Below are 19,588 nucleotides of genomic sequence, written 5' to 3' on the forward strand. Positions count from 1 at the left end.
AGACAGTCGTTTGGTCGGATGAGTCTTGTTTCTCACTGGTTCGAACTTCTCGCCGAGTTTGGGTACTAAGAGTGAAACACGGCGAGTGCTCGGTGATGATTTGCGCAACCATACCGTGGTATTCCGTGGGCCCATTGTTACACTCTAAGGTTGCTTTACTGCCAAGGTTATGTGACCGTATTGGCTGAGTAGGTCCATCCCATGGTACCATATTTGTTTGACAGAGGTGATTACGTGTTACAAGACGACAGAGTATGCGTTCACACAACTCGCATCGTGTAGGACCGGTTTTATAAACACGAGACTGAATTTTCACAGCTCCCCTGCCCACCGAAGTCACCATATCTCAGAAGTGTTGAGGCTTCGTGCCCTTCTTTGGAGTGATGGATACATCATCCCTATTCACTTTCATCATCGTTACCTGAACTTCCCACTATTTAGTAGGAAGACTGGTACAACATTCCCTTGAAAACCTTACAGAAATTGTGTTCTTCCATTCCGAGACGACTAGAACCTGTTTTGAAAACGAAAGATTTTCGTGCACTATATTAGGTATCTTGTAGTCCTACTGAAAAGAATGGATAAAGTTATGGGGGAAGAATATAATATGAGAATTAATAAAGCAAAAACAAAAGTAATGGCATGCGACAAAAAAGATCAAGTGAAAGTCAATTTCATGTAGGCAATGAACTGCTCGAACAAGTTGATAAATCTACTTATCAGGGATGGAAGGAGCAAGGCAGAAGTGAGAAGAAGTATTGCTCAACCAAAGGCTGCTTTTAACAAGAAGAAAAACATCTTAACATCTAAGAGCATCAGCCTTGAAATCAGGAAAAGATTTTTGAAACCATATGTATGGAGTGTGGCATGCTATGGGTGTGAAACATGGACTCTCGGGACAGAGGAAGACCAGAAGCTAAATTCTTTTGAAATGTGGTGCTATAGACGCATGCTCAAAATAAAATGCATTGACAAGGTCACAAACGAAATGGATCTGGAAAGAGCAGGTGAGAAGAGAAGCTTCTGGAATTTAGTTGTTAAAAGAAGATTGCAATTTACAGGCCATCTATTAAGACATAAAGGACTCCTGAACACAATCATAGAGGGATATGTCGAGGGAAAAAGACCAAGAGGAAGACCACGGCTGAGGTACATGGATCAAATCGTGAAAGATGTGGGATGTAACACCTATAAAGAAATGAGGAGAAAAGCTGAAAGACGCACAGAATGGAGACAAGCTGCCATTGTAGCTGTTGCAAACCAATCCTTGGATTGACCACTACAGAAGAAGAAGAAGATATTAGGCATGGCAATACATTGTGTTTTATGCGTTTCCATATTTTTATCGATCCACTGTATAAATAGGTGGAAGCATTTATCGGTAGACTTCCGCCTCCAGTCCGAAGATGGCTTAACTCTGGGCTATGTCTAATCAGAAATCGACAGGATATGGACAAAACAAACGAAACCAGGCGTCCTTTGTCGCGGCGTGGCCGAAGACTCTTCCGGATGTCATAAATTATGGGGGTGCGATAACTTCTTACAAGTTTGGAAATTTTGGGTCAACGCGTATTGTGAGATCCATACCTTTCACAGTGGTCAGGAAATAAATAAATGTCTAGTGACTAGCGCCTCCCATCAGGTAGACCGTTCGCCGGGTGCAAGTCTTTCGATTTGATTCCACTTTGGCGACTTGCGCGTCGATGGGGATGAAATGGTGATGAGTAGGACACAACACAACACCCAGTCCCTGAGAAGAGGAAATCTCCGACCCAGCCGGGAATCGGACCCCGGCCCTTAGGATTGACATTCTGTCGCACTGACTTTCTTTTCGGTATTGTTCGTTGCGTTTGGTCTGAGCGGACGTCACAAGACATCCGTTCAAGGTGATCGTTGATTCCTTGAATGGCTCTGAGTACTATGGGACTTCTGAGGTCATCAGTCCCGTAGATCTTAGAACTACTTAAACCTAACTAACCTAAGGACATCACACGCCGGCCGCTGTGGCCGAGCGGTTCTAGGCGCTTCAGTCTGGAACCGCGCGACCGCTACGGTCGCAGGTTCGAATCCTGCCTCGGGCATGGATGTGTGTGATGTCCTTAGGTTAGTTAGGTTTAAGTAGTTCTAAGTTCTAGGGGACTGATGACCTCAGAAGTGAAGTTCCATAGTGCTCAGAGCCATTCGAACCATTTCTGACATCACACACATTCATGCCCGGGGGTTGATTCCTTTACTCAGCTTTTTTTATTACAGATGGCGAGCAGCGCTCTGCTCCGAATACGCTGAGCTACCGTGAGGGCATCATTCAGCTACCGGGGGCGGACGACAGGAAATGCGTTATAGGCAATGGTGCAGGGACGTATCAGTCATCAAAAGCAGACAAAATTCAGTGCTGCCTGCGCCCGGAAGACTTCGTGGAAAATGGAAGATGGAAAGCATGGGGGGCCAATAATATTGACCACTGCTGTTTCGTAATGCACGCTGAGGAGAACATCGAAACTGTCGTGACTGTAAATTTCATAGAGAGGGAGAGGCTTAGTAAATTCCACGATTCGTCGCCCGTAGTCCAGACTGCACGCCGTTTGCAGACGAAGGGGCGGTGACAGCCCGGTCACTGCGTATCGCAAACCATAGTTGGCAGCTGGTAGCACCGTGTGCTCAGTGGTAGAGGCCGTTACGCGGGATAAACAGAACGTTCCGCTCGCGCTATCACAGGATAAACAGACCATTCCGCCTCCGTGCGCCACAGAATAAATAGGCTATTCCGGTTACGACTCGGGCAATCAACAGCCGCAGAGTCAACAGCTATCACGTGAAGGGTCTGGAGCGCAGCCGACGGCAGCCACCTGAAAATGCAGACTGTCGTGCCACTGAAGTGACGCCGGGAACACCGCCAGTGCGCCTCACGTGATTTCGGGGACCTGTGGGGTCGCCCAAGTAACCGTTAGATAATAAACAAAAACGCACAAATTATGGTGTCAATGTAGATGAAATGATTCGATGACTTTATTGATCGCCTTGTGCAGGTCTTTCTATGGGACGCCACTTGGGCGACTTGTGCGTCTATGAAGATGAGATCGAGTGATGATGACTACAGAAAACCCCAATACCAGAGGGAATAAAATATTCGAATCGGTCAGGGATCGAGCCCGTGGCCTCGCGATCTAGCGTCAGTGACGCTAATCACTTTCTTCTTTTCACTGTCTGTTTCTTCGTCGTCTTCTGCGGGGAGATCACTTGGGTGTGGACGTCGCACGTCGTCTTCTCAGCGTCTTTCGATAGAAGCTTTACTGAGTCTTTTTATTAAAAAATGGCTCGCAGCACCATGGGACTTAACATCTGAGGTCATCAGTCCCCTAGACTTAGAACTACTTAAACCTAACTAACCTAAGGACATCACACACATACATGCCCGAGGCGCCGGCTGTGATGGCCGAGAGGTTCTAGGCGCTTCAGTCTGGAACCGCGTGACTGCTACGCTCGCCGGTTCGAATCCTGCCTTGGGCATGGATGTGTGTGGTGTTAGGTTAGTTAGGTTTAAGTAGTTCTAAGGGGACTGATGACCTCAGATGTTAAGTCCCATAGTGCTCAGAGCCATTTGAGCCATGCCCGAGGCAGGATTCAAACCTGCTACCGTAGCAGCGGCGCGGCTCCGGACTGAAGCGCCTAGAACCGCTCAACCACAACGGCCGGCTCTTTTTATTAGAGAGGGTACATTGTGCACCTATGGCACTCACCCCTTTTTTCCTTGTTCTAGTCGCGAAATAAACCGCAAGAAGAATGATTGTTGTTTATGTGCCTCGGTGTGAGCTCGAATATCTCTAATTTTACGTTCATGACCTTTTCGCAAGGTATACTTAGGAGGAAGAAATACATTGTGGTTGACTCTTCCAGAACCAGTAACTGGAATAGTAAACCACACACTGCTGTAAAAAGTCTCTTTTGTAGCGTTCGCTTCTGGAGTTTGATGGGCATCTTCCGTGGCACTTCCACGTCTACTGAATGAACATGTAATGAATGTATGTTTACTGCTCTTCGTTATATCTTCTCCATTTCGTCTACGAATTCAATCTGATACGAATTGCAGACTGAGTGTTGATAGAACGAGGATTTTGTAAGCTTCCTCATCTGTGAATCAGTCAGTCGTTATCTCTCTGCACAACTGTCACTGTGTCCATTTTCGTTATGCGTCTCGCAAATTTGCTCATTCGAGGAAAAGAACTGTTGAGTTAGTAAATGCGCCGGAATTCGACTACTACAAGTAAAAGAAAGCGCTGTAAATTAATTAAGTTTTGGAACATTATTTTTAAGAAAGGCCCGCAGCCACTAATAGTGTAACGGCACTAGGTTGAATTATCAAAACATAAACGACAAGCACTTTCTGGCTTTTACTACCAAGTAATTTGTAGGACACGGACTGATACCCTATCCGGAACCCTTCACGTAAACAGTTTAGTTCAAAAAACGTTCAAATGTGTGTAAATGCCTAAGGGACCAAACCGCTGAGATCATCGGTCCCTAGACCTACACACTATTTAAACTGACTTAAAGCTAAGGACAAGAGGAGGGAGGACTCGAACCTCCGGTGGGAGGGGCCGCACGATTAGTGTCATGGCGCCTCGAACCGCACGGCCACTCCGCGCGGCGATCAATTTAGTAAGCGGGGAACGAAAATAACTTTACTGTAAAGAAAAGTTCGAAGGAGTTTCTGTAATCAAGAAGCATCAGAATCAATTAATTAAAATAAAAGCGAATGTCAGTAGGATAAAGACAGTAAGAGCTAGATGCAGAAAACGGAATAATAGCTTCATAAATAAAATTGGCTGTCTCTGAAGAAGTATTGCGTGAAATACCATTTTGGTGCATTGTATCTCGTCTCCCATCTGCCGTCTTTTCTTGAAAGAACCCGCATTGCCATTGAAATAGAGTTATACATCTACATCTATATCTACGTGATTACTCTGCTATTCACAATAAAGTGCCTGGCAGAGGGTTTCATGAACCACCTTCAAGCTGTCTCTCTACCGTCCCACTCTCGAAGTGCACGCGGGAAAAACCGGCACTTAAATTTTTCTGTGAACCCTGATTTCTCTTATTTTATCGTGATGATCATTTCTCACTATGTAGGTAGGTGCCAACAAAATGTTTTCGCAATCGGAGGAGAAAACTGGTGGTTCAAATTTCATGAGAAGAGCCCGTCACAACAAAAAACGCCTTTGTTTTTATGATTGCCACTCCAATTCACGTATCATGTCTGTGACACTGTCTCCCCTATTTCGCGATAATACAAAACGAGCTTCCCTTCTTTGTACTTTTTCGATGTCATCCGTCAGTCTCACCTGATGCGGATCCCACACCGCAGAGCAATACTCCAGAATACGGCGGACAAGCGTGGTGTAAGCAGTCTCTTTAGTAGACCTGTTGCACCTTCTAAGTGTTCTGCCAATGAATCGCAGTCTCTGGTTTGCTTTACCAACAATATTATCTATGTGATCGTTCCAATTTAGGTTATTTGTAATTGTAATCCCTAAGTATATACTTGAATTTACAGATTTGTGTGACTTATCGCGTAATCGAAATTTAGCGGATTTCTTTTAGTACTCATGTGAATAACTTCACACTTTTCTTTATTCAGGGTTAATTGCCACTTTTCGCACCATACAGATATCTAAATCATTTTGCATGTCGTTTTGATCATCTGATGACTTTACAAGACGGTAAATGACAGCATCATCTACAAACAATCTAAGACGGCTACTCAGATTGTCTCGTATGTCGTTAATATAGATCAGGAACAATAGAGGGCCTATAAGACTTCCTTGCGGAACGCCGGATATTACTTCTGTTTTACTCGATGACTTTCCGTCTATTACTACGAACTGTGACCTTTCTGACAGGAAATCACGAATCCAGTCGCGCAACTGGGTGATACTCCGTAGGCACACAGTTTGTTTAGAAGACGCTTGTGAGGAACGGTGTCGAAAGCCTTCTGGAAATCTTAAGAGCTAGTTGTGTTTTACAAGAACGATATTTTCTGAATCCGTGCTGACTATGTGTCAATAAATTGTTTTCTTCGAGGTACTTCGTAATGTTCGAATACAGTATATGTTCCAAAACCATACTGCATATCGACGTTAGTGATATAGGCCTGTAATTCAGCGGATTACTCCTACTTCCCTTTTTGGGTATTGGAGTGACTTGAGCAATTTTCCAGTTTTTAGGTACAGATCTTTCTGTGAGCGAGTGGCTGTATATAATTGCTAAATATGGAGCTATTTTATCAGCATATTCTGAGAGGGAAGTGACTGGTATACAATCTGGACCGGAGGCGTTGCTTTTATTAAGTGATTTAAGCTGCTTTGTTACACCGAGGATATCTGCTTCTATGTTTCTTATCTTGGCAGTTGTTCTTGATTGGAATTCAGGAATATTTACTTCGTCTTCTTTCATGAAGGAGTTTCGGAGAACCGTGTTTAATAATTCTGCTTTAGTGGCACTGTCATCAGTGACTTCACCGTTGTTATCGCGCAGTTAAGGTATTGATTGCATCTTGCCACTGGTGTGCTTTATGTATGACCAGAATCTCTTTGGATTCTCTGCCAGATTTCGAGACAGAATTTCGTTGTAGAAATTACTAAAAGCATCTCACGTTGAAGTACGCGCTATATTTCGAACTTCTGTAAAACTTTGTCAATCTTGGGTATTTTGCGTTCTTTTAAATTTGGCATGCTTCTTTCGCTGCTTCTGGAACAAATATCTGACCCGTTTTGTGTACCATGGGGGATCAGTACCATCACTTATTGATTTATGTGGTATATATCTCTCAATTACTGTTGATACTATCTCTTTGAAAACATTCCACAACTTTTCGACACTTACATGATCAGATCGGAAGGAGTGAAGACTGTCTCTTAAAAAGGCGTTAAGAGCATTTTTATCAACATTTTTAAATAGATATACTTTGCGTTTCTTTTTGATGGTTGTAGGTGTTACGGTATTCAGCCTAGCAGCAACTGCCTTTGGTCGCTAATCCCTCTATTCGTCACAATACTCACTGTTTGGCCAGGATTACTTGTTGCTAAAAGGTCAAGTATTCTTTCGCAACGATTTACGCTTCGAGTGGGCTCATGAACTAATTGTTCAAAATAATTTTTTGAGAAAGCATTCAGTACAATTTCAGATGACGTTTTATGCCTGCCGCCGGCTTGAAACGTATGATTTTCCCAGCATATCGAGGGTAGATTGAAGTCACCACCGACTATAAATATATGAGTGGGGTACTTATTTGAAATGAGACTCAAGTTAATGAATAGTCCATTGATTCTTTGAAGGTGAAGGTGACGTTCAGTGAAACGTATGCGGGAGTAGATGTACAATGAATTTCTAAAATGTTCGTGTACATGACCAGCTTTCACAACTTGTTCATTGGTGAACGTTATATTGATAACGCCACATTGATCAAACATAAGTCTTCGATAAGAAAACTGACAGCTCAGACCTTTATGGTGATTTATTGCGACAGCGTAATCCTATTTTATCCACTCTGTTAACGTTAGGAGTCTTACGCGACATGCTCCGAGAATTTCAGCGGCTGCTGAAGACTTGAGGGCTCGTAACGGAAAATCACAAAACTGCAAGTGTTTTTTTCGCATAATCTCCAGTGATCAGTGCTGCTATGATACTCATCTATTTTTGCGCAGAGGAAATATATCACATTTACCGTTAAATCAGCCCCATTTATGTCTTGTCTGTCAGAAAAGAGGGAAGGTCTAAGCGGGACGTCCAATGAATTTTTCGGAGTATGATTCTGAAAAAAAAAAGAAACAAAAACTCTCTAACGCATAGCTCTGACGTATACTTCACGACCACCAAACTAGTATGGCCTAATTTTTGTAATGGAAATGACAAAATCCGTAACAGTCGCCATTATCCTTTAATAATAAGGTTTTAACCATTATTCCCATTGCAGCCGGTAGCTGGTGTTCTTATCAAGAATTAACCGATCACTTATGTTCAGACCTAATCCCATTAATGTATGCTAGTCTGATCTGTAAACTTGAACAAAACAGCAGTTTTGTTGGCATTTGCTACTCTGTTCAAACAACGACATAAACGAGGCAGTCTCCTGTAAATGGCTGTTCAAAGGGTCCAAATGGCTCTGAGCACTATGGGACTTAACATCTGAGGTCATCAGTCCCCTAGAACTTAGAACTACTTAAACCTAACTAACTTAAAGACATCACACACATCCATGCCCGAGGCAGGATTCGAACCTGCGACCGTAGCAGTCGCGCGGTTCCGGACAGAAGCGCCTAGAACCGCTTGGCCACAGCGGCCGGCTGTAAATGGCTGTAATTTAACAATACTTAAAAATGCTCCAAAGGTATCAGTGTCACACTTATATTCGTTTCAATGCAATCGATCGACACAAACAAGTCTGCCGCCTGACTTGTTAACCACTGCATCACCACTGTTTTGACTTCGTCATCGTCTTGAAGACGCTGACCGCCCAGGTGTTTCTTCAAGTACGGGAACAGATGGTAGTCACTGGGCGCAAGATCGGGGCTGTACGGAGGATGTTCTAGAGTTTCCCATCGAAAATATGTGATGAGATCTTTGGTCTGATTCGCCACATGCGGACGGGCATTGCCTTGCAGCAAAACGATGCCCTTGCTCAGCTTGCCACGTCTTTTGTTCTGAATTGAACGGGGCGGATTGTGCAATGTCTTACAGTAAGCTGCTGCATTGATTGTCTCATTACGAGGCAGAAATTCCACAAGCACTACTCCTTTTCTGTCCCAAAAAACTGCGCACATGATTTTCCGGGCAGAAATTGTTTGCTTAAACTTCATTTTTCTGGGTGAATCTTGAATGCCGCCATTCCATGGACTGTTGCTTTAATTCCGGTGTGACGTGGGCCACCCATGTTTCATCTTGAAGAAACACCTGGGCGGTCAGCGTCTTCAAGACGATGACGAAGTCAAAGCAGTGGTGATGCAGTGGTTAACAAGTTAGGCGGCAGACTTCTATGAGGAGGGTATTCAAATACTGGTATGTCTATTACGAGTATACAAGGAGAAGGGTGAGGGTGACATATAACATGATTTTCCAAAGTCTTTATTTGCATGTTCAGTCACGTGATAGGTACGATAGGCTATGACGTCACGGTCGACGAAGCTTTCCAGTCCGGATACATTAGGTACTCCTGTTCCACCTCGTACAATAGCGACTGTTAACCAACCATTCCCATGGGAGAATGTATCGTTCAGATCAATACTAAAGTTCAGTCTGCATCCACAGAAGACAGCAGGTCCATCTAGTAGAGAGTGTGCAGCGACAGATTTGATAGTATTCTTTTTCTTGTCGGCAGCTGATGTTGTCATTTCAACGTCTTCGATTGTTTTGTAGATTGTTTGTCGCGAACGTCGACGGTACTTTTTTGACGGAAATTATGTAGAAAAGTAGATTAAGGTACAGGCTTTCATGTGAAAATAAAATTATTGAGATATCTTACCACGTCTTTTTTAAATTTCAAAACGGCACTTGCTTAAAAAACACGCCTCGTATAAAAAATAATGGGTCTGACTATGCTCACAAATAGATTTGTTTTTGGAGGGGGTCCACCTCGAGCAAAACACAATTTTATCTTTTCTTCTATTTGCCATACATGTTTCGGTGAAGTTTCAGCATCGTCAGTAGGCTTTTATTTTGCTTCTGTTAAACAAGAAAACTGTGTTTAATAACTTGTACACATATAACTTCTGGTTTTTAAGACAGTATTTACAAATTTGAAAAACTGGCATAGTTTTCTCTACAGTATGTACCTTGTTACAACATGCTATGGTTTTCCTGGTTTTTATGCTTTTATTCGATTTGTTTTCTTTGACAGTTTGTCATCTGTAGCTATATAGAACTTACTACATATGAACCCCTTCGAAAAACAATCTAAACGTAATAGGAAGCGATCGTTAATAGTACTGGACCTAGCTACAGATTTCGGAGCCGCTAGGATGTCTCTACAGTTTCTGACAGTCCCCACCTGAGACCACGTTTAGTCGAAAAGATTCAAGGTGGCGTGTTTGGCCTTCAGATCACTATATTCCTCGCCCCTAATGTCGCTTGCTGAAATGTAACTCCGCCCAATAATTGATTTATTCTTGCTCCTAGAAGAGAAACTAAATATTTTGTTGCATACTTTTAAATTAATCTTACAATAAATTAATAAAATATTTTACTTTGCGTTGCCCACTACATATACGTGATATGAACGTGATGGAACACATCTGACAAGGGAATGGTCTAATCTGACATGGCGAAACCTACCCAGAAAATTTTCACTCAGAAAGAATACACCGGAGAAAGCAGCTAATGCGCAGTCGCAGTGCAAGTATTTTTTTATGTGAATGTTACTCATTTTTACCGCACGAAGAACCGCTTATACCAGCTGTTTTGTACCAGCTCTTCCTGTCTAGCCGGCCAATCGGCAAATAAGAGGACGTAGCGGTGACAGAGGGCCGTAGTGCCGCGTAGCGCCAAGTGCAGTGTGCACACATGTGAAAAATGCTTAGCACTGTTGAAACATACTCTTATTCAGGGGCTGTATTGCCGGATGGAATCCGGATCATATTAGTAGCCTTTTTCGTAGTCCTTCGAAAGACATAAGTATCGTTTGTTCTAGGCCAAGTGTCCAACAAGAGCAATGAATTAAGTTTCTGCAAATGGTAAGAAGACGTTTAGGATATAACAAAAATTATTCTGTTCCGCCGAGTCAAAGACTTTTGGAAGAAAACAGTCCTTTTTTTAAATTTTTGGTTCTAATTTGTCTTGATATTCCTGAAGACAGAGATAAGGCTATGGAAACAGTATTCCACTGATACGTATCACTGGCATTGTTGTATACAAATGTGTCACAGCAGTCATGGACTGCACAAACGACTCTCTTTTTTTTTTTTTTGCTCAAAATGATAAAATATGGTTTGCACGAAACTCTACTGATGGGCTTTATATGCAGCTTTTAGGCTACAAATATCTCTATAGTGTTAACAATCAATGACATCTCCTCTACACGTTTACTTGTGGTAAACATCGTAATTTTCTGACTCCGTATTTTTGTATGACTTCCTGAATCTGCTTAACCATGTCGAACAAACCTGGAAATCAGTCATGTTTATCTTATTTGCAATTCAGAGCGCCCAGTCTCGTAGATCTCCTTTGGTAACTGCACAGTGAGTCTCACAAGCGACTGTGAATTCTTCGAATAGTTTTTCCTACACACTTCTGCGAGTTTCACTTTGGCACATATTTCGTACTTCATGTAAGTCTTTCTTCCATTCATATTCAGATTTCACTAAACGAAACTGCCTTTGCGCACTGCTTAAGTTCTAGCATTTTCTCCCTCCTTCGTTGAAGCTGAAACGTCCCCTTTGGAAAATTATGAATTACTGTGCTGGTAAACTTCTACGTTATTTGATACAAAGACAGCTGAGCAAAACTGAACGTACTCGGACAGTTCTCTCTTTACTTGTTCTGATCATGACTAAACTGACGCACAATACTTTTTTTTAGCGCAACGCAATCTGACTTTCAATAATCCCTACAAAAGAATGGTCCTGACTTATACCCTTCATGAATCACCTACCTCACAAAAATCTTCGTTACTCGAACTACTGCAATACAGCGAGCGCCAATACTGCCAGCTAAATAAAAGTTTCTTACTACTGAAGACACTAACTACTGATAGGCATTGTTAGCAAATGAAAGATTTTGACAGAGAACAAACAATGTATTTACCTTAATAGCGTTCAGAAGTCATAATTTTGTGACGTCCAATTAAACAAATTTCCTTTCTCTGAGGGTCACACGTCTAGATCGTCCGTTCAAAACTCTGGCATCTCTCTCTCCACATCCACCACTGCTCGCGGCTCACCTCCAACTGCACAACGCTACGCGCTGTTCACATCCATCTGCCCAACACTACAATAGCGAATATTCCAACAATGCCAACCAGCCACAGACTGCACACAGCACAGTCAGTGATTTTCATAGAGAGCGTTACGTGGCGTTACCAACATAAAAACCTAAACAGCCTACTTACAAAGCAAAAAATTCACGGCCTTATCGTGATCATTGAAACCTATTATTCTACATGTTTTCTTTGCGCCTGTGAGACATATTTTTGTTGCGGGCGCTAATTAACGCCACAGAATCGCCTGCGTTATTTCCTGTTTGCTTTAATGTTTCCCGCAATTCATGACGAAATTTCGACATCATTGGAATCAATGTCCAAAAAATAACACATGTGTAGGTGTTCAGTAGAAATAGATGATTTCAGTTGCTTATCACTTTCTTTATATTTTATCTTTGCAAGGTCGAAAACATTAAGTGGATACCACATCGCGGTGACGCTGTGGAACCTGCACCAAGACAGATGCTATTAGTAAGCATATCTCAAGAAGTCAAACAGAAAATTAATTCAGTTTCAGTGTTATCTGTTTACCGGTGTGTCCTCAACCAAGGATATGTCCCACTGGGTTCCGCACGCTCTGTCTGCTATGGTAGCGGTATACATTTCTCCAGCCACCTGGCGACGTACGAATTTGGCAAGTTACAGTATTTTTTCCAAAATACTTGCGGTGTGTCTGAGCAGCTAAAATTTTGACATTGTGTTTTACTTCAGCGTATTCTTCCTGCGTAAGAAATATCAGGGCAAGTTTCGACATGTTGTACTGGACAGTTTCATCGTGAACGGGTGCAGAAACCCCGGGTCCGTAGTTGACGAGAAATGTGTGATCCGCACGTAGAGATCTGGGGCCACACACCTTCTTCAGTCGATGCCTTACAGGATCGCTGCTGTATTTCGTTCCATAGGTGGACCAAGACGCCGTTAAAAGGTGACCGTAACTTTGTGGTTCACCATTGTACTATTGACAGATACTGCGTTCCGTCTTCTCAAGGAGATCAAACCGTAGAGTGTGCCAACTGGCAGCGTGGACCACCGCTGCTACAGTTTGCCTCCACGGAATCGTAACGGCGTAGCGGCGCCGACGCAAGCTTATCCAAGGTAGGCTGCGTTAAAAGCGGCCCTCCCCATTAAGATAAGCCCCCAGAAAAGCTGTGCAGCAGTGCCGACATCGAGAAAGTGGGTAGGAATGTCATAAAAAAGCGCTCAAGGATAACCGTGTGCGCAGTAGTCGGTGATACCGTTGCCAGGAACTCTGCGCGGGGTAGTGTAGTTCAGCTGGAGTACAGAAGGTTGCTGGAGACGTTCGCTCACGGTCGTGCTTCGTCCTGTGGTACCGACAAGGGACAACTGAAACGGGCCGCAAATTTCTACCGAATAACGTGATATTTTTTATGCTGACTGGCTGTTGGTAAGAAGGTTGACCGTAATTTTTCCTAAACGTAACCAAACACAGTAGTTTGTTTATTGTTATCTCTATATACAGCAATCAGCCAGAACATAATGACCACCGACATAAACCCATCAAGGCGATAACAGCGTCACCTGCCGAGGAATGACTGCTAATCACGGTGCATGTAACATCAGTGAGCGCGCTGTCCGTGTGTAGAATATGGAAGGCTCGCGATCTACACTCCTGGGAATTGAAATAAGAACACCGTGAATTCATTGTCCCAGAAAGGGGAAACTTTATTGACACATTCCTGGGGTCAGATACATCACATGATCACACTGACAGAACCACAGGCACATAGACACAGGCAACAGAGCATGCACAATGTCGGCACTAGTACAGTGTATATCCACCTTTCGCAGCAATGCAGGCTGCTATTCTCCCATGGAGACGATCGTAGAGATGCTGGATGTAGTCCTGTGGAACGGCTTGCCATGCCATTTCCACCTGGCGCCTCAGTTGGACCAGCGTTCGTGCTGGACGTGCAGACCGCGTGAGACGACGCTTCATCCAGTCCCAAACATGCTCAATGGGGGACAGATCCGGAGATCTTGCTGGCCAGGGTAGTTGACTTACACCTTCTAGAGCACGTTGGGTGGCACGGGATACATGCGGACGTGCATTGTCCTGTTGGAACAGCAAGTTCCCTTGCCGGTCTAGGAATGGTAGAACGATGGGTTCGATGACGGTTTGGATGTACCGTGCACTATTCAGTGTCCCCTCGACGATCACCAGTGGTGTACGGCCAGTGTAGGAGATAGCTCCCCACACCATGATGCCGGGTGTTGGCCCTGTGTGCCTCGGTCGTATGCAGTCCTGATTGTGGCGCTCACCTGCACGGCGCCAAACACGCATACGACCATCATTGGCACCAAGGCAGAAGCGACTCTCATCGCTGAAGACGACACGTCTCCATTCGTCCCTCCATTCACGCCTGTCGCGACACCACTGGAGGCGGGCTGCACGATGTTGGGGCGTGAGCGGAAGACGGCCTAACGGTGTGCGGGACCGTAGCCCAGCTTCATGGAGACGGTTGCGAATGGTCCTCGCCGATACCCCAGGAGCAACAGTGTCCCTAATTTGCTGGGAAGTGGCGGTGCGGTCCCCTACGGCACTGCGTAGGATCCTACGGTCTTGGCGTGCATCCGTGCGTCGCTGCGGTCCGGTCCCAGGTCGACGGGCACGTGCACCTTCCGCCGACCACTGGCGACAACATCGATGTACTGTGGAGACCTCACGCCCCACGTGTTGAGCAATTCGGCGGTACGTCCACCCGGCCTCCCGCATGCCCACTATACGCCGTCGCTCAAAGTCCGTCAACTGCACATACGGTTCACGTCCACGCTGTCGCGGCATGCTACCAGTGTTAAAGACTGCGATGGAGCTCCGTATGCCACGGCAAACTGGCTGACACTGACGGCGGCGGTGCACAAATGCTGCGCAGCTAGCGCCATTCGACGGCCAACACCGCGGTTCCTGGTGTGTCCGCTGTGCCGTGCGTGTGATCATTGCTTGTACAGCCCTCTCGCAGTGTCCGGAGCAAGTATGGTGGGTCTGACTCACCGGTGTCAATGTGTTCTTTTTTCCATTTCCAGGAGTGTATCTGAGTTCGACCGAGGAGTGACTGTGATGGCCCGGAGACTCAGCAGGAGCACTTCGGAAACTGCACGACTTACCGGCTGTGGCGAGTGTCTTCAACACATGGCGAAACCAAGATGAAACCATGTCCACACATCATGGTGTTGGGCGGCCACTCCTTATTGCTATGTCAGACGTCGTAGGCTGGACGGACTGGTAAAACAGGACAGGTGGCGAACTGTGGCGGATCTAACATAAGGCTTTAATGCTGGGCATATTACTAGTGTGTCTGAACACACAGTGCACCGAACATTCCTAGCGATGGGCCTCTGCACCGGCGACCCATGCATGTGCCAATGTTAACACTACGCAGTCCGGCGACAGCACGTTAGTATCTTTTGCATTCTGTCGGTGTTTTGTTTAGGTAACAATAAGTTACACACGTCAACAAGTTTTTTTTTATAAGTACTTGTGCTCGTTCATCGTGGCAGACGAAAGAGACGATACGATTATTTACGATGAATACGCGGAAGAGAAGGAAACTAGATTAAAAAAAAATGCCAAATTTGTCGACGTTACAGGATCCGAACTTAGATAATGATTTTAGCTTGCTGTCCTTATGGGAAATGTAAAAAAAGCAAGGATCGATGATTATCGGTCAACGAGTCCGTTGATAGACACACCGATATTTCGCAAAACGATGTCCCGCAACCGATTCAGACAAATGCCGGCCGGTGTGGCCAAGCGGTTAAAGGCGCTACAGTCTGGAACCGCGTGACCGCTACGGTCGCAGGTTCGAATCCTGCCTCGGGCATGGATGTGTGTGATGTCCTTAGGTTAGTTAGGTTTAAGTAGTTCTAAGTTCTAGGGGACTGATGACCTTAGAAGTTAAGTCCCATAGTGCTCAGAGCCATTTGAACCATTTGAACCATCAGACAAATATTATCGTTTTGACATTTTTCCGACAGCAAAAATAAACAGGATAATGTCGACCGGCTTTACAAAGTGCAATTCGTAATTGATTAGTTTTCCAAAAAGTTTAAAGAAACCTTTAATCTGAGTCAAAACATCTCAACTGATGAAGGAATGATACCGTCGCGTGCACTGCTAAATTTCAAAGTTTACATTCCTTCGAAAATTACGAAATATGACATACTCTTTCCCTCATTCAAGATATATTCCGGCACTGGACAGCCTTTAGCAGAAACAGTGATGAAACTATTGACACCTTCTTATGGAAAGTGGCATCACCTCTTCATGGATAATTATGATAACAGTGCAAAACTTGCAAGAAGTTACTTGAAAATAAAATTCGAGTTCGTGGAACGATACGGCAAAATAGAGGACTTCCGGAAAAATTCGAGCGCGCAAAAGTCAATGTGTTTGAAGGTTGTCATCAACGGAAAGGTGAGGTAGTCGCACAGGTATGGGGAGCTTCGAAAACTAAAATGATAAGAAAGATCTCTGCAATACATAATGTCACTTTGACTGACACTCAAAGAAAATGTAGAAAAACCAGTTACACAAGGAAAAAACCTTCAAATGTATTAGACTACAACAAATACATGAACGAAGTGGATCGGGCAGACCAATATTTGCGTTATTACCCTATATACAGAAAAACGATTGTTGTTGTTGTTGCGGTCTTCAGTCCTGAGACTGGTTTGATGCAGCTCTCCATGCTACTCTATCCTGTGCAAGCTTCTTCATCTCCCGGTACCTACTGCAACCTACATCCTTCTGAATCTGCTTAGTGTATTCATCTCTTGGTCTCCCTCTACGATTTTTACCCTCCACGCTGCCCTCCAATACTAAAAAACGATAAAATGATCAAAAAAAGATTTGCATGTAACTCTATCTCTGAGCATTATTTAATGCATTCCGTACATGTCAATATTCCAATACAGAACGCAAGAGTCTCCGATTTCACGATTTTTTTAGTGAAAGTGTCTGATTCGCGGATAAAAGACCATGTACCTGCTTCTGAGCAAAACTTGGGGGTTGCCATTGCATCGCGTACGTCTCCATCAAGTCCCGGTTGACGGAATTTCCGGTCACATAAACCAACACCAACTAATACTTACTTCCGAAACGAAAAAACGAAAACGAATAAACTGCGATGTATGTTCCAAAAACAAAAAAAGAACAACAAACTTAATGTGTAAGTCTTGTGGAGTTGATTTCCATCTTGGAGACTGTTTTGCCGCATATCATACGAAAGAGAAACACTAAGTACCAAAGACAATGCAAATAAATAAACATAAGAAACAAACAAATGTTGTATTTATTTACGTGTGTATATCTTCGACACTTCATGAAAGTAGGGGAAGAGGGTTGACAACTTATGAGAACTAACGATGAGATTAGTAAAACTTCACAATTAATGTGAAGAACGGCCGCCGTCAAGCCAAGTAATCCGAATTAGCGCTGCCGTCGCCAAGCGAATACATTTGTACGAGACGTGCGGACGGCAAAGTGTTAATACCACGACATTGACAACTACGACTGAAATGATCACGTGACCATCGACACTGGACATTGGCGCAGTGGCAGACCCTTTCATGGTCTGATGAATCCCTATATTCTTCTTCATCATGCTTGTGGGAGGACACGAGTCCGTCGCCTTCCAGGGGAAGGGCTCCTTGACACCTGTACTGCAGGACGGAGACAAGTTGACGGCGGATCCATTATGCTCTGTGGAACATTCATGTGGTCATCCATGGGTACAGTGGAGCTCGTGTAAGGCCCCATGACGGCCAAGGAGTATGGTACACTGGTTGCAGACAATGTACAACCCTTCATGACGATCATGTTTCCCGAAGGCAGTGGAATTTTTCAGCAAGATAATGCACCATGTCACAAGACCGGAATTTGATGTTGAGGTTCGAGGAACATAGTGGCAAGTTCCAATTAATGTGCTGCCCCCCCAAATCGCCAGATCCGAACCCGAACGAACACATCTGGGATGTAATTTAACGTGGCGTCGGATCCCATCGCCCCCCTCCCCTAAATTTACAGAAATTACGTGACTTGTGTATGCAGATGTGGTGTCAGTTCTCCATCCAGCGACCTACCATGACTTCATTGCTTCCATGCCACGACGCGTCCCGCTACTATCCGTGCCAAAGGTAGACAATCTGCCTACTACGTTGGTGGTCATAATGTTCTGGCTGATCAGTGTACAGTTTGTCTCACTTAACTCTGCCCCACTTAACTCTGCCACCTCATATATTTTCGAAACGTAACAAAATGTAATAAATGCAGTTGGCACCGTTGTCAGCGGCTCAAACAATGAGCAGGAATGCACATTCGATAAATGTAATCAAACGTCGATTTCAATGCAAGGTTACGCCTTTTTTAAAGGCACATGTATCGTTTTACTACGGAAATGAAAAGTAGAGTAACGGTAAGTGACGGCAGACTTGTCTTCACAGTTGTAAACTTCATACCTTCTGAAATACGTAGACGTTAAATGATGGTAACGGCGCCACAGTTTCTGCCATAGTGCGCAGATTTCCTGACAGTGCACGAAACTCGCTTTACTACGGCATTACAGCATAAAGGCAGAAACTGTGCAACCGATTTCATTATTTGAAGTCTAAGTATTCCACAAGGTATTAACTTTAGAACAGTGAAATCAAGTCTCCCAACACTAGTTGTAACTCTAATTTTCATTTCTGCAGAAAAACTTACATATGCCATTTAGAAAAGGGTAACTGTGTTGAAAGTGATGCTTATTTATTTGTGGGAATTGAGCACTCCTGTGCATTTTGTGAGCCCCTGACACAAGTGCATCTCTGGTCAACTACATATCTCACATTTTGTTCCATTTCGGAAATATGTGAAGTGGCAATATTTGATGGAACACCCTGTATACAAACTGAAGTCACTTGCACGTGTCCATCCGTATATGCAGGCTCATCTCAGGAACTGCTGCAAGGGTTTTGACCTAGCACTCCGTCTTCAGGCCACAAGTGGCCTACTGGGACCATCCGACCGCCGTGTCATCCTCAGTAGAGGATGCGGATAGGAGGCGCGTGGGGTCAGCACACCGCTCTCCCGGTCGTTATGATGGTATTCTCGACCGAAGCCGCTACTATTCGGTCGAGTAGCTCCTCGATTGGCATCACGAGGCTGAGTGCACCCCGAAAAATGGCAACAGCGCATGGCGGCCTGGATGGTCACCCATCCAAGTGCCGACCACGCCCGACAGCGCTTAACTGCGGTGATCTCACGGGAACCGGTGTATCCACTGCGGCAAGGCCGTTGCCTAAAAGGGTTTTGACCTGCCTCTGACTAATAGATATATTGTTTTATGAGGAAGATTTTTATCTGTAGTTTGTAAATATCTCGTACAAATTGTCCAAATTATGTTCAACTAAAGTTAAGTTGTGAAAATGATCCGGTTGTCATCTAGCGAACAGCCGCCATAGCTCGACAGAACAGCAGTACCTAGGGGACGCGGCAAGTAGGACCAAACATATCGTATGGTGGGCTAGCGGTGGAGCACGTGGCTGGAAACCGAAAGTTGTGAGACTGAATCCTGGCTCGGTCACATTTTTCCACTCTGGCTTTTAATCTAGTACTCAGCTGCCAAT

The 19,588-nt window shown here is 44.4% G+C and overlaps 1 pseudogene; it reads right to left on the bottom strand.

The window, feature by feature from the left end:
• Positions 1-19,143: 19,143 nt before the first annotated feature.
• Positions 19,144-19,261, bottom strand: LOC124709197 (annotated as a pseudogene).
• Positions 19,262-19,588: the final 327 nt, after the last annotated feature.

Source organism: Schistocerca piceifrons, chromosome 7 (assembly GCF_021461385.2).
Source record: "Schistocerca piceifrons isolate TAMUIC-IGC-003096 chromosome 7, iqSchPice1.1, whole genome shotgun sequence".
NCBI classification, from domain to species: domain Eukaryota; kingdom Metazoa; phylum Arthropoda; class Insecta; order Orthoptera; family Acrididae; genus Schistocerca; species Schistocerca piceifrons.